This window comes from Ambystoma mexicanum, chromosome 1q (assembly GCF_040938575.1).
Source record: "Ambystoma mexicanum isolate Mex_15411 chromosome 1q, UKY_AmexF1_1, whole genome shotgun sequence".
In the NCBI taxonomy this organism is placed as follows: Eukaryota; Metazoa; Chordata; class Amphibia; order Caudata; family Ambystomatidae; genus Ambystoma; species Ambystoma mexicanum.
The window spans coordinates 517,462,436-517,475,507 of NC_090922.1; the positions used below are offsets into that span (position 1 = coordinate 517,462,436).

Consider the following 13,072-nt stretch of genomic DNA (forward strand, 5'->3'; position numbering starts at 1 on the left):
GCCTGATGGCTGTATGGGCTTGGTGATTTTGATGTGCATAAAATTTCTATTTTGATTTGGCCCGTGTAGCGTTTTTCTTTGCAAGTGATGTGGCATATGCCTATTTGGGGGGCGATGTATTGTGAGGAGATCTGCATTGGGTTCCAGCTTCGGGGTTTAGTTGCGTGGTACTGTGCTGTGCGCGTTTGCCTACGAAGCCCAGTGAGGTCAGGGATGGGGGCTGCCAATATGCCAGTTTGAATGTTGTCATGCTCAGGGGCGGGGGATTGGGTTTTGTGTAACAGATGCCGGTCAGCCAGGTGGACTGGTGGAATGATGTGGTTTTCGGAATATTGCTGGTCACAGGTGCCTGTGTTTGCGTGCGTTTCTTGGTGGGGGACTGTGGTCATGTCCATTGGGATGGCTTCTGTATTCGTGCCATCTGTGCCCTGCAGCTCCCATTGGCCCCTCTTGTGTTTCTTTTGTTCGTTGGCATGCATGGGTGACTTGTACATTTCAATGGTTGCATTGTGGCTTCATTGCACCTACGGGGAGTTGTACTTTGTGGGCAGGGAGCGGTGTACAGGCACTCAGTGGGGCCGTTTACGGTTGATTCGCGATGCCGTACTTCTCGCCATGGCGGAATGGTACATTACGCCGTGCCTGATGGCGTTAGGTACATGTCCGCTAGGGTCGGAATTGGCGTACCGTTGCACCATGGTGGTGTTTGCGGTTTGGCATGGCGCGCGCGCGCGTGCTTGGTGCAGTTAGCGTTGGCGTTCACTACGGTGTCGCTAATGGCTTCGTACTTTGCGGTGACGGGTCATAGTCGCACCGAGCGCTATTCGATGGCGGTATTGCATTTCCGCCATCGTTTTTCGATTTCCGCCAGGGTCGTAATGAGGGCCACTGTGTCTTATCCGCAGCTCTGTAAGTAATTCACTTCATAGTTTATGGTAGTATATCATGCTGTTATTTTTATTTTAAAAAGCCTAATGACTATAGAGTTGCTCCATGTATATTATAGTGCAATTTAGGCATTTTGCACCACAAAGTTATTTGCCACTTGGCTTACTTATGGCAACTTATTCTAAAGTCACTTCCATGGTGCCTCCAAGTGTCAAAGACGGGTGATGCTTCTTGCAATGTCCATTTCTATGAAATCTTTTATGTTGGTGTAATCCATATGCAAATTGGAGGGTTGTATGTATTTAGCCACAGAGCACCTGGACAGAGCTCTAATAGATGACTTGCTGGCATCTGTAATGATTCTAGAGTTTAATTTTTTTTGTTGTGCTAAAATATCATCTGCCCCTAATGTTGCCAAAAAAGTAGAATGGGGCGGGGGTGGGCGGTTTGGGGCACAAATGAGACCGTATGGAATTGGGCTCCCTGCATTTGGTGGGTAAAGTAGCAGGACTTGTTTTGTGGCTAACTCCCCCCACTTTTGCAATGCTGGATACTACCCTGCCCCCCTACCTGGGCTACTCTCTCTGCAGTGCTGCCTGTGGTCCGCCCGCAAGGCACACACACAGGGTTACAATACACAGGGCATCAATGCTGCAGCTGGGGCTGGCTACAGGTACAGCAAACGCAGTGAAGAATGCACCATAAAGGTGCACACAGAACAGGCGCACAGTGGTGATGGTCAGCAGTCGGAGTCCAGGGCTTGCCATTGCTAATGCATGCTTGCGCACGCCTGCGCAGCTGGGTGAAAAGGCAAGCCCTCCCCTGCCTGAGGGAGTCAGGGCACAATGCAAAAAGACCCCGGCCGTCGATTGTTGAAATTCAAATTGGGGTCTTGGCGGGTAGTTTGCGCTAGACGAGGGGATCCCGGCCGAGCCCACAGCTTCACTGAGGGAAGCAGGGGGCTTGGTGATCTAATCTGCTGTCCTCCTTTCTCCAGCCATCACTTACACGTTAGCAGGTCTTTTGCCTAGCCTGTTTATTTCTTCTGGCCTGAAAGGGACACACTGCCCTCGAGACATCAGAGTGGCTCCATATCTGCAGAAGACACTGCTTTAAAGGATCATATCTTGTCGCTGGTTGACCACTGTTACAGGGCGCACACTCACACACACTGTGCTCCTCTAGTTCACATGCCCATCTGGATATTCTCAGTGCTCTTGCTACATTTGCAGTATAAAATGTCCACATAAAGACACTGCTGAGAAAGGAACCCACAGCCTCAATTGCGATCAGCACAGTCCTTCCAGAAAAGCACACTCAGCTAGATGCAAGATGCACAAAAAAGCATTTCAAACCGTGGGTATTAATGGCACACTTGTGAAAGGCCCCCAACAGCAGATGAGATTGGGGCACAATATGGAAACTTTATCATTCCAAAGTGCATAAAATTGCAGGTGTCCATTACCAGCCAAAGGCAGCTGGCAAATCTGAACACATTGACAATGAAGGCCCGAAACCAGGAGTGAACTTAACTGGTGCTGGACAATATACCAAATTTTGGAGATATCCTGATATATATTTTCTGAGGTAATATTGGTAACATCAAGATATTACACTACCTGCAGTAGCCGCCATGTAGTTATGTTTAAGTTGCTCAACTCATTGGAAGAGCATGTTTTGGGCAGCTTATAACTTCACTCTCTCTGGACAAATCCTTAACAAACTTTACTCTGAATTTATTTGGTAAGGTTGGTGAGGTTTCGTCAAGTAGGTGCAAAGTTATAGGTGGTCCGAAAAATATTTTTTTCCATAGACGCAATGGAAAAATAAATTTGCTCTTGCCTAAAGCCTAAACCGCTGGACGGATTTTCACCAAATTTGCGGCAGGACCGGTGGCGTGGTGCCGAAAGCGTGCTTTTGTAAATTTGGTGTAAATCTGTCCATTAGTTCTTTTTAAAATGTCCCAAAAGTAGGTAAGACAAAATTGTGATATCTGGGTTCGGTACGCTGACCCATTTCTCTGTTTGTTCCACGGACGGACATCCGATTGGCCTAGAGAGGGACGTGATGCCTATGGACAACGGACACTCCCACTGATTGGATGGTGAAAAGCATGAAGTGCGTCAGATTTGTGGAAACGCCCGCCATGTTGGATTCGCGGACAGCGATAGGTATCCGCGGACATCGCAGTAAAAACATATTTAAAAAACACAACATTGCATTTGTCAAATTTACTTAACAATCTCTGCGGGTTTGAGGGGTGATGAGGATGGGATGGAATATGGCAGTAAGAAGCCAAAAAACAGGTGTTTTTTAACCACAAGTCTGCGAAGAATCCGGATGTTCGGACGCAGTCCGGTGATGTCCGCGAACACTTCAGATGTTTGGGGGCATCTAAGCCTATTTCTGCATTACAGGGTTGGTAAAAAGCAGTTTTTGGATGGCTTGTAACTTTGGTGCCACTCAATGAAACTGCATGAAATTCTTGAATTCTATTCTAGACCTGAGTCTGAATGGTTTTGTAAGGAATGGTGGGATTCTGACAAGAGGGGGCAAAATTAGAGGGGGGGTCACAAAATATTGCAAAGGTTTATAAATGTGGTGCCATTTGATGAATCTACACATATGTTTGCAAAAGCATTTTAGATCTAGATAAAAAAAAAATTGTAAAGTTTGGTGGGATTTTGTGAAGAGGGGGCTAAATTAACGGGGGTCTCAGCATTTTTAAATGGCTTATAACTTTGTTGCCGTTTGACGAATGTAGACAAAAAGAAAGAAAGAAAGAAAGATTATAAACCCAACCTTGAATGTTTGTGTAAAGTCTGAATGTGTTTTGTCAGGTGGGGGCTAAGTTATATGACTATTCTATGTACATATATTTTGACACTTTTGAAAAAATAAAACATGTACACATTTCCAGCAAACTCATGTAAGGAGCATTGGCAAGGACCTTAAAGCATGGTTTTGAAAATGTGCCTGTATTTTATTTTTTGACAAGTGTCATATTGTAGGTACAAAAAATAGTGATATACTTTTGGTGACTGAGGTATAGCCTGTGGCCATGGGCAGTAGCCAGATTGTCTGGGTCATGGCATAAGGTCATAACCCGGACAATCTGGCTACTGGCCATGACCACAAGGGACGACAAATGGGGTTAAAGTGGCCATGTCTGCCTAGTACCGGCTACGTGGTAAAGTTAACCGAAAGAGGGACAGGTTTGAAAGGGAAAATTGTGCTTGTGGTAATATGGTGATAGGGTCTCTCTTCGCCTTCTGCAGGTTGCCATGGAAAGGGAATAGGGGCTATGTACGGAGCCCCGCCTTCCCTTTCATGGTGGCCATCTTGGTAAAGGATTTTTCTTCCTACAGCGTGACGCTGCAGGCGTCCCTGTGTAGGAAGAAAAATCCTTTATTTTTTTTAGCACCCCGGGTTACCGCTTTGGGAACCCAGGGTGCTAATGGAATTCGTCCGAATTGCAGGGGCTAGAACGGGGGATAACGGTCCGGAGCCCTGATTATCTGCCCATGCTACTCTTGAGTGGATAACTTGGGCTACTGGGCTGTTATCCCCCATTCCAGTCCCTGGAACGGGGTATGAACGCCACATTATTCCCATTAGCATAACACAAAATGCTAATGGAAATGTTGGAAATTCTTATTGAATCTATGTACTTTACTGAGAAATATAAAGTAGATGGAGTCTATAAGATATTTTTTTTAGTTCTATTTTTTAACTGTGAAAGGTGGTTCCTAAAAGAACCTTCCTTCTGTGGTTGTTTGATGTCATTTTATTTTTGCAGGAGGAGAGGTTAGAATGTAAGGTGGGGAGGGAAATGAGGGAAGAGGCACCAAGCACTTATATGGAGGGGCAGGTGGACAGGGGCAGATATTGCACGTGTGTTACTTCTATGGTAGAGGCAATGTTTCTCATGATCCTTGATTTCAGCTTCCAAAGCACTTCAAAATTGCTCCCCCCTGCAGAGTGGTATGTTGCAGCATATACAAAGGACTGTTGTATTCGAAAGATATGGACCAACAGCCTCTTTTATTGCTTGCAAGGTAGCTGCTGGGATTTTGTGTCCCACAGAAGTAGGCTGTGTGGTTACAGTATTGGTTGAGGAAGATGAGGTGGAGGAAGACAGCCTCCTACGTGCTAGGAAAGGAGCAACCTTTCTGAGACCATTGCGGTGGTTGGATTTGGTGTGACGTCGAATGGAGGTGGTCCCGGATGAGTACTGTCCAGGTAATCTGCGACTGAGTACAAAGTTGCCTTCAGTGGATTTCACTTTGGTAGCTTTAGCCTTTGGTGCATTCCCAACAGTGGTAAAGAACTGCCACACCCATGATTCTCTCTGGGTGCTAGAGGTAGGCACTTCCTCTACCTCATCTTCTTGGTCCTCTTCATTGTCTTTGGAAGTACTGCACTTTTCTTGTTGTGCAGGTCCTCCTTTGTGATGTCATCTTGGATGTCCTGGGTGTTAGTCTTAGCAGTGCACGGTGGTGCTGCGAGTTATGGTTGCTTATCTTACCATAACTGGCGAATTTCAAGGGGTTTTCGGTTCTACTTGTAACCATAACGTCCCTTTAACAATGTTTTTTCATTGAATTTCATAGGTTTTTATTAGTGGAACTTAACCATAACGTCCCTTTAACAATTTTTTTCATTGAATTTCATAGGTTTTTATTAGTGGAACTTAACCATAACGTCCCTTTAACAATTTTTTTTCAGTGAATGTACATATATACAACAGAATGACTTGCTGTATAAATGCACGTTTTTACCTTCCCCAGGACACTTTGAACTACTTGCCCACGTCTATTTGGGAAAAGCATATACATTGCCCATACACATTGCCCTTTTATAGGCGGCCCCACTACTTTTTGTCTGTGGCCCTCTCTAAATTTGAATCCTGGAGGCGCCACTGCCACTGCCAAAACATGGTGCCTTGAGCGGGGTGCCGTGCCTGCTGAGGGTGAAGACTCGGAATCCTCCTGAATCCCCCAATCCTCCTGTGGGTGCCTGAGACGGCCACTTCCAACTCACGCACTGCGCCTCGCCTCACAGCACACACACGGCCGCGGGCCCCAACGGACTCTCATGCCTCCCTCAGCGCTTTGCCTCTGCCCTTATTCACAGAATACATTTGGTCTGAGCCGGCAACCAGTTCTCCTACGGTCCCCATGGTCAGCCACTGACCCAGCAGATGAGTGTTCAGCGTCAGTTCATGATAATGCCTCAACGTGCCTCTGTCCCGACCAGTAGGAGACGCGGGCAGAGCTTCCGTGCTGTGCATTCACACTGTATGGCGTGGGAACCAGCGCTGGCCAATCTCGCCAAAACATGTCTCCCCAGATAAACCATTAAAAGGTATTCATGTTTTTAACGGGATGCTGTTGCTGTCGAAGTCAGGATTTGAACGTAGGTTTTCGTGATGAAAATCGCGAGACTTTCTGACTGGACCACTTGAAGGTCCTAAGAGGGCACATGTGAATATCTCTGTTAGGACGGCACCTGCAGACATTTTTTAAGCAATCTTTATAGATGTAAAAGGTGTGTACCTTTTATCCTTTGCTTGAGGTAGCATCATACGAAACACCCTTTTCTTGGGTTATTTTCCAGGTGTTCATAGGTAATTCATCTTCTGAAATGTTCATGTTTATTTAAGGGGGCGTTCGTCAACACCTCGCGGGTGGCATCCCAAAGTTAATAATTTCCATTTCCATCAGGGGGGGTTGTGGGGAGGATTTGGGAAAGCGGCATGAAGCAGCTCAACTATTGCACTTACACTGTGGTGAAGGGCTTGGTCTTTTCGTCTCTGGCTCATCTTGGAGGTTCAGCCATTCTCCTCAGCTTGTATCAACTGCACCTGGGTTCGGGGGGGGGGTCACTCTCAGTGTGTGGGCATTGATCTTTTCATGACTTTCAGCCTGCCACAGAGCCCCTGCGCAAGAGCTGCTGGGGACAGCAAGCCCTGTGGCCTTGGCACTCCTGCAATGCACAACAAACAGGATAGACAATTAAGAGTCTAATTTGGAAAACAAACGCATTCCTGCCGTTATATTGCGTAGCTTTTTAACACATACAAAAAACGGACTGTGGAGCATTATCTTAAACAGGCATACTTATTATCTTGCGAACCAATGCATCAAGACCACTAAAGCTGTCCCTCAAAAAGAAAGCACACCCTGACCCTGTCAGGGAGAGCTCTCCCTAGGTAAACAGTGGTGCGCCACCTATCTAAAAGGGATAGTGGGAGAAAGACTGCCCCTAATCTCCAGTGACACACTGAATGTGTTCTGCAGAATTAAAAAATCCAAGGGCGGGTGATCTCAGACAGGTGTACTTGATTAAACCTATCTGACATGTGTTCTCAGGATGTGTGCTGCCTACGGGAGTTTTGCATCTTTATTAACCATCTAGGTAGCAGTTGTTCCGATCGTTTTTTAAAGGATTGGGCAAGTTAAAAAAACACACAAATACAACTCCACATTGACCCAACCATTAGACCGGTGGCCCAACACTATCAGGGCTTACCAGTAAACATACAGCGACAGGTTGAAAACGATTTACACAAGTTGCTCTAACATGATATCATAGAAACCACCTCTGGGCCCACACCTTGAGTATTCCCTATCGTACCCGTACCAAAAAAAGAGTCAGATACCATCTGATTATGTGTGGACATGAGACACCCCAACCAAGCTATCCTAAGCGATCGACAACAAGCCCACGCATCATGGACATGATACATCTATTTAACACGACAAAGGTGCTCTCTAAATTAGACCTCAATAAAAGCTATCATCAGATCAAGCAGGCCCCGGACTCCTGATATATCACCATCTTTGTAACACACTTGGGTCTATGTCGTTACAAACATCTAAGATTTGGGGTGTAATCAGCAACTGAGATATTTCAAGCAGAATTACACAATTGGGCCTCATTACAAGTATGGCGGTGTGGGAAAAAAGTGGTGATAACGGAATTACTGCCACTTTTCTCTCTCTGCCATACTACGAGTATGACCCTAATGTGGGGGATTTACCTCCAGCACCATGTTGGAGGTAAATCCTCCCACCTTTTGCTGAAAAAGTCAGCAAAATTGGTGGAATTATCACAGTAATTCCACCGAAATTCCAAATTAATTGGGGCTAACACCATCACTGCCACTTGGAATCTGGTGTAAATCCGCCAGACCAAATGACGCTAACAGTAAATTTGTTGGGGGGTATTCCATCGGATTTACCACCGGAAAACTGTCCAACTTGAAATAAGGCCCAATGTCATCAAACACATACCGAACTGTCTGTTACAAGGACGACATCTTGATGTTTGTCACAGACACAGAAATATATGACAACACCCTGGCAAGAGTATGCATGGCCCTGGAAGTGGCACACCTAACACTCAACAAAGAAAAATACAAATTCTGAAAGGGCATACTCAAGTTCTTCGGTCACATCCTTTCCTCACAAGTCATGGCACCGGACCCGGAAAAAGTGGTGGCACATTAAAAGACCCCTCGACCCATGAATATATCATATCAGAGCTGCAGTCATTCCTAGGCCTTGCCAGCTACTGCACTATATACATAAGAGACTTTGCAACGGTAAGTGCTCCCCTGATAACCCTTATGAAACAACAAGTTGTTTTTCAGTGGTTCATGGAACGTTTGCACTCATAAGTGAAAGAATTTCTACTGCAGAGTATGTGGTCTATTTCGACATTGAGAGGCACACAGAACTAGTGGTGGATGCCAGCCCAGTGGGTCTCGGAGCCATTCCCTCACAAGTTGACCCATAATCACCCCAAGAGCAGCACACAGTGTTGTACGCCAGCAGGAGCCTGTCCCTGATAGAGCCAGCATATTCTCAAGCAGAAAAGGAAGGGGTGGGGGTGGTGTGGGCATGCAAACATTTCCACCTGTTTTTATACGGAAAGCATTTCACCATTGTAACCGATACGAGGCATTGCTTTTCATATATGGGAACCCTCAAGCAATGATGCGGCCAAGAATCACCACATGGGGACTCAGGCTACAACACTATGCTTTAGACATAATTCATCGTTCCGGTAAGGAGGAAAAACCTGCTGATTTTCTATTGAGACATCCCAGGGAATCCTAGAGCTTGGAGCTGTCAATCAAGCGATACCCACAGGAGTGGATATGTTACTGTTACAACAAGAGGCTGAACAAGATCCAGCATTTCGCATTATCGTTGAATGTCTCATGAGAGGGAGATGGAAACATGCAAAGAAAATGCGGGATGCAAAGTCTCCAAACACTCAAACCAATATCAATCACCTACTATTGGTCAAGGAAGAACTAGTCCTGTCCAAAGCTGGGCTACTACTCAATGGAACAAAATTGGTCATACCTGCAACCTTAAAATGCCAAGTGGTAGATCTGGCACACGAGGGACACAAGGCACACAGGGGCATTGTGTCTATGCAGTGGTTGCTTCAACAAAAAGTCTGGTTTCTGCATCTTGAAGCACAGGTGGAAGAAACGTTCAAACAGTGCCCCACCTGCAGTGTCTTAACACAGCAAACATTCCTGTAACTTTAGTTAATGGTTCTAGTCATGCAACCTGCGCACCTAATAAGATACTTGAAATTCGAAGATTAGGTCAAACAAAATTATTTTTATTTTATTTTTAAGAATAAATTCAAAAACCTCCCTCGACACGTGTTTCCCCAAGTTCATTGGTTCCTCAGGAGGGTATATATCATTTCATTTTATGAACATAAAGTATGTATTATTTTTCATACATTGTGCAGTTCTCTGTTGGAAAGTTAAAACAAAAGATGTAAATAAATATATTAGGAATTTGACAATTTGTCAAGTAAACACAAGGTTTGTCAGAAAATCATAGATGATTCATATACAGACAGAATACTGACATTCTTATAGAGAGAGAAACAAGGCAGTTTTTTAGTTACACTGTTTCGATAAGTTTTTTGATTGCACGATTTATCCTCGTGCATTCTGATAATAACACTTTCTTTTTGTGAATGTTACAAATTAGTTAAAAAAGGATGCAGGACATTCCTGTGAATATGCTCACTTTGCTATTTGTCTGAGTTTGTTTTAAAGATTTGGTATGCCCCTTCTTTTGTTCCGAAAACTTTAAAAGTTAGCAAGGTAGTGATGTTTATCTTATTTTATTTCCGTGCGTGCGGTCGTGCAGCAATCTACAAAAGACACAAAATATTGTGCATCATTTATAAGCTCCTTTTGTTCCCTTTGGATAAGCATCAGCAGTTTCCAAGCTGAGAAAACATCAGTCCTTACCTTTTTTTCCTGGTAAATGCGAGCTTCTGTGTAAGTTAGCAGCAGTTTTTTGTTCGATAATGTTTATGCGGGGCCATGGCTGACTTTAAGATGGCCGCCATTTATACAATTGGCTGACGTGTATTCATTACGTTAATCACGTTGCGGACGCGGTACGTACTACAACGAAGTGCCCTTATGAATAGAGCTTGTTTAACGAGTATGTGAAAATTAAAAAAATAAAAATAAAGGATGATTTTGTTAATCGTTTTTATTTTACAGTGCCATTTTAGCCCAAATTATAATAAAGATACGTATCTTTTATTTATTTAAACAGACAGAAATTTTTGTGCGAGTTTCAAAATAAAAGTAAAATTTGTTTATAGTGTGTTAAGTTACTTAAGTAAGCACCAAATATCCAGCGCGTTTTGGGAATTAAGCAATACATTCAATTATTCAAAGATGGGCGCCAATTGTATAGTATAAACATCAACGTTTGTTTGGTTAAATTCACTTCGTGCACAGCGCCAGTTTGGATCGGGCTGAGCAATTGTAAGGTACATCATTGGAAATGTGAATCGATTAACTTCTTTTGAGTTGTTAATCTGAGTTATATTTCAAACGACTAGAAATTCTAATGGATTACTGATACTTGACTAGGAACATATGGCAAAGATGAAAAAGTCAGATATGTGAGAGGTATAGAGTACGTTTGCTTCGGGAGGAGCAATTTAGAAATGTATGTGCAATTTTTATAAAGAATGAATCCAACACAATTTCCATTGATGCAAACATATAGAAATAAATATAGTGGGTCAAAATACTGGATTATCCTTCCTGAAAAAAAGAGTATATACCATTAACAGTAGAGCCACTATTACAGAATTATCACAGAAAATGCCCTAATTCCGAATCTGTGTTTAGACCTGTGTGGCAGCAGTCTAAATTACAAATCCAGAGAGCCTCTCTTTGTCTCAGTCTTTTTTCATTTTCGCCTCCTCTACATAATGGTTCCAGTTTTTCCAGACCATATAACTGGATTTCGTCCATATGAATTTCTGAATGTTCTGCGAGAAAATGAAGTCCAATTGGAAACCTCATGTCTTTGTTCATGATGTGTCTTAGATGTTCCAAAATCCTAGTTTTCAACATGCGGATGGTACTGCCCACATATATCTTGGTGCATTGGCATTTTAATGCATAAACAACAAATTTGCTTTTACAGTTGATGAAGTCTTGTATGCGATGGTTACGGACATTGGGCATTTGAAATTGAGTGAGTCCATAAGCAGTGTATTGACACATAGTACATGTTCCACATTTATAGTTTCCTTTTAGTATGTTATCAGTCCAGAGTTGTGAGAGCCCTTTCTGTTTCCAATGTCTTACGAAATGTGATGGACTCACTATGCTTTTCAAATTCTGAGCTTTCCTGAAAGTAATCATGGGTTGGTCATCCAGAAATGGTTGAAGATCTTGGTCTAATTGCAGTAGATGCCAATGTTTTGATAGAGATATTTTGAGGAATTTGTTTTCAGAATTGTAAGTTGTAATGAATCTCAATTTACGAGTAGCTGCAGTTGTGTCTTGTGATTTGTTTTTATTCTTCAGTAGTTCCATTCTCTGTCTGGAAGAGGCTTTGTCTAAAGCTGTTAGTAAACTTTTTTTCAAATATCCTTGTGCCAAAAATTTCTCCGTGGCTAGTTGTCTATGTCATTCCTGTAGCCTCTTCAGATGACACAACTACCAGTGGGAGTGTGGGAAGAAGTGGCTATTGACTTCTTCGGGCCAATGGATGGTGGCTACCACCTCTTATTAGCTATGGATGAGTACACACGGTTCCCAAAAGTACATAGAGTGGTGTCCACCTCAGCATATCATATCATACCCACCCTTGACTGAATATTTACGGCCTATGGCATATCCCTGAACAGTTAAATCTGACAATGGGCCCCATTCACCAGTCAGGACTTTGTGGTTTTTGCTGAATACATGGGTTTCAAACATCAGTGACTCTTCTATGGCCCCAAGCAAATGGAATCGTGGAACGTTTCATAGGCAACTTCAATAAAGTACTTCAGATTGCACATCCCACAAGCAAGCCACTGGTGCAGGTACCATACTAACTAGTTAAAGTAGCATTTCTGGTAGCTCCTGGTTCCCCTGCGGTAGCTCCTGCCTACAGCGGGATGCCCACCACCCAGGAGCTGGTTTTAGCTCCTGCTCATTGAATCTCAATTGTGAACCCTGGTATCTCAAGAGCTTCAGAGAGCTTGGAAAGACAAGTGGGCAGACATTTGAAGCGTTCACACACCTGTCGTTGAAATATTTGAGCGGGTGGGTGGCTGGTAACAACGTTGACACATTTAAAGGGATGTATAATTTGATTGCATGTGAGCATGTATTGAGGAATTGTGAGATTGACCCACACCAGCATCTTGTGGACAAGACTGTCACAGACCCTACGGAGCTTACAAAGGCTTCCGACAGGTTTGTGAGTAATTGAGTCCAGAAAAAGGCTCATGCAAGCACACCCAAACCAGAAGAGAAATCTTCAGACAAAAATGTAAACCAGGATGGGAAGGATAAAGGTCCAACCCACAACTCTTCGACATCAGGTCCCCAAAAGTATGAAGGCAAATCTCAAAACCTTTGTTCAGCTGCACACACTGAAAAGAAGAGCGCAGGCACCCCTAACACTGGGACACCTGCTTTCTCACCACCCAAAGGTTGTTTTGTGTGTAAGGAGCAGGGCCATAGGAAAGGCAATCCTGCTGGCAAGGGCTTCCCCAAGCAAGTCATAGTGAATGTTGGACTCATGGACGAGGCCATCATTAGTGTGGGCCTCTTAGAGGAGGACTTCCAATGGAGAGACTGAGGACGAGACTGAACCCTTGTCATATCTCATGC

General features: G+C 43.9%; 1 long non-coding RNA gene across 1 annotated transcript; it reads right to left on the minus strand.

The window, feature by feature from the left end:
* Window positions 1-9,559: 9,559 nt before the first annotated feature.
* LOC138530497 (uncharacterized) lies at window positions 9,560-10,262 on the minus strand. The gene is made up of 3 exons (XR_011284851.1): window positions 10,184-10,262; window positions 9,957-10,083; window positions 9,560-9,673 (listed from the first exon to the last, which is right to left on the minus strand). It is a non-coding gene; the product is annotated as an uncharacterized lncRNA (long non-coding RNA).
* Between the last annotated feature and the right edge of the window lie 2,810 nt (window positions 10,263-13,072).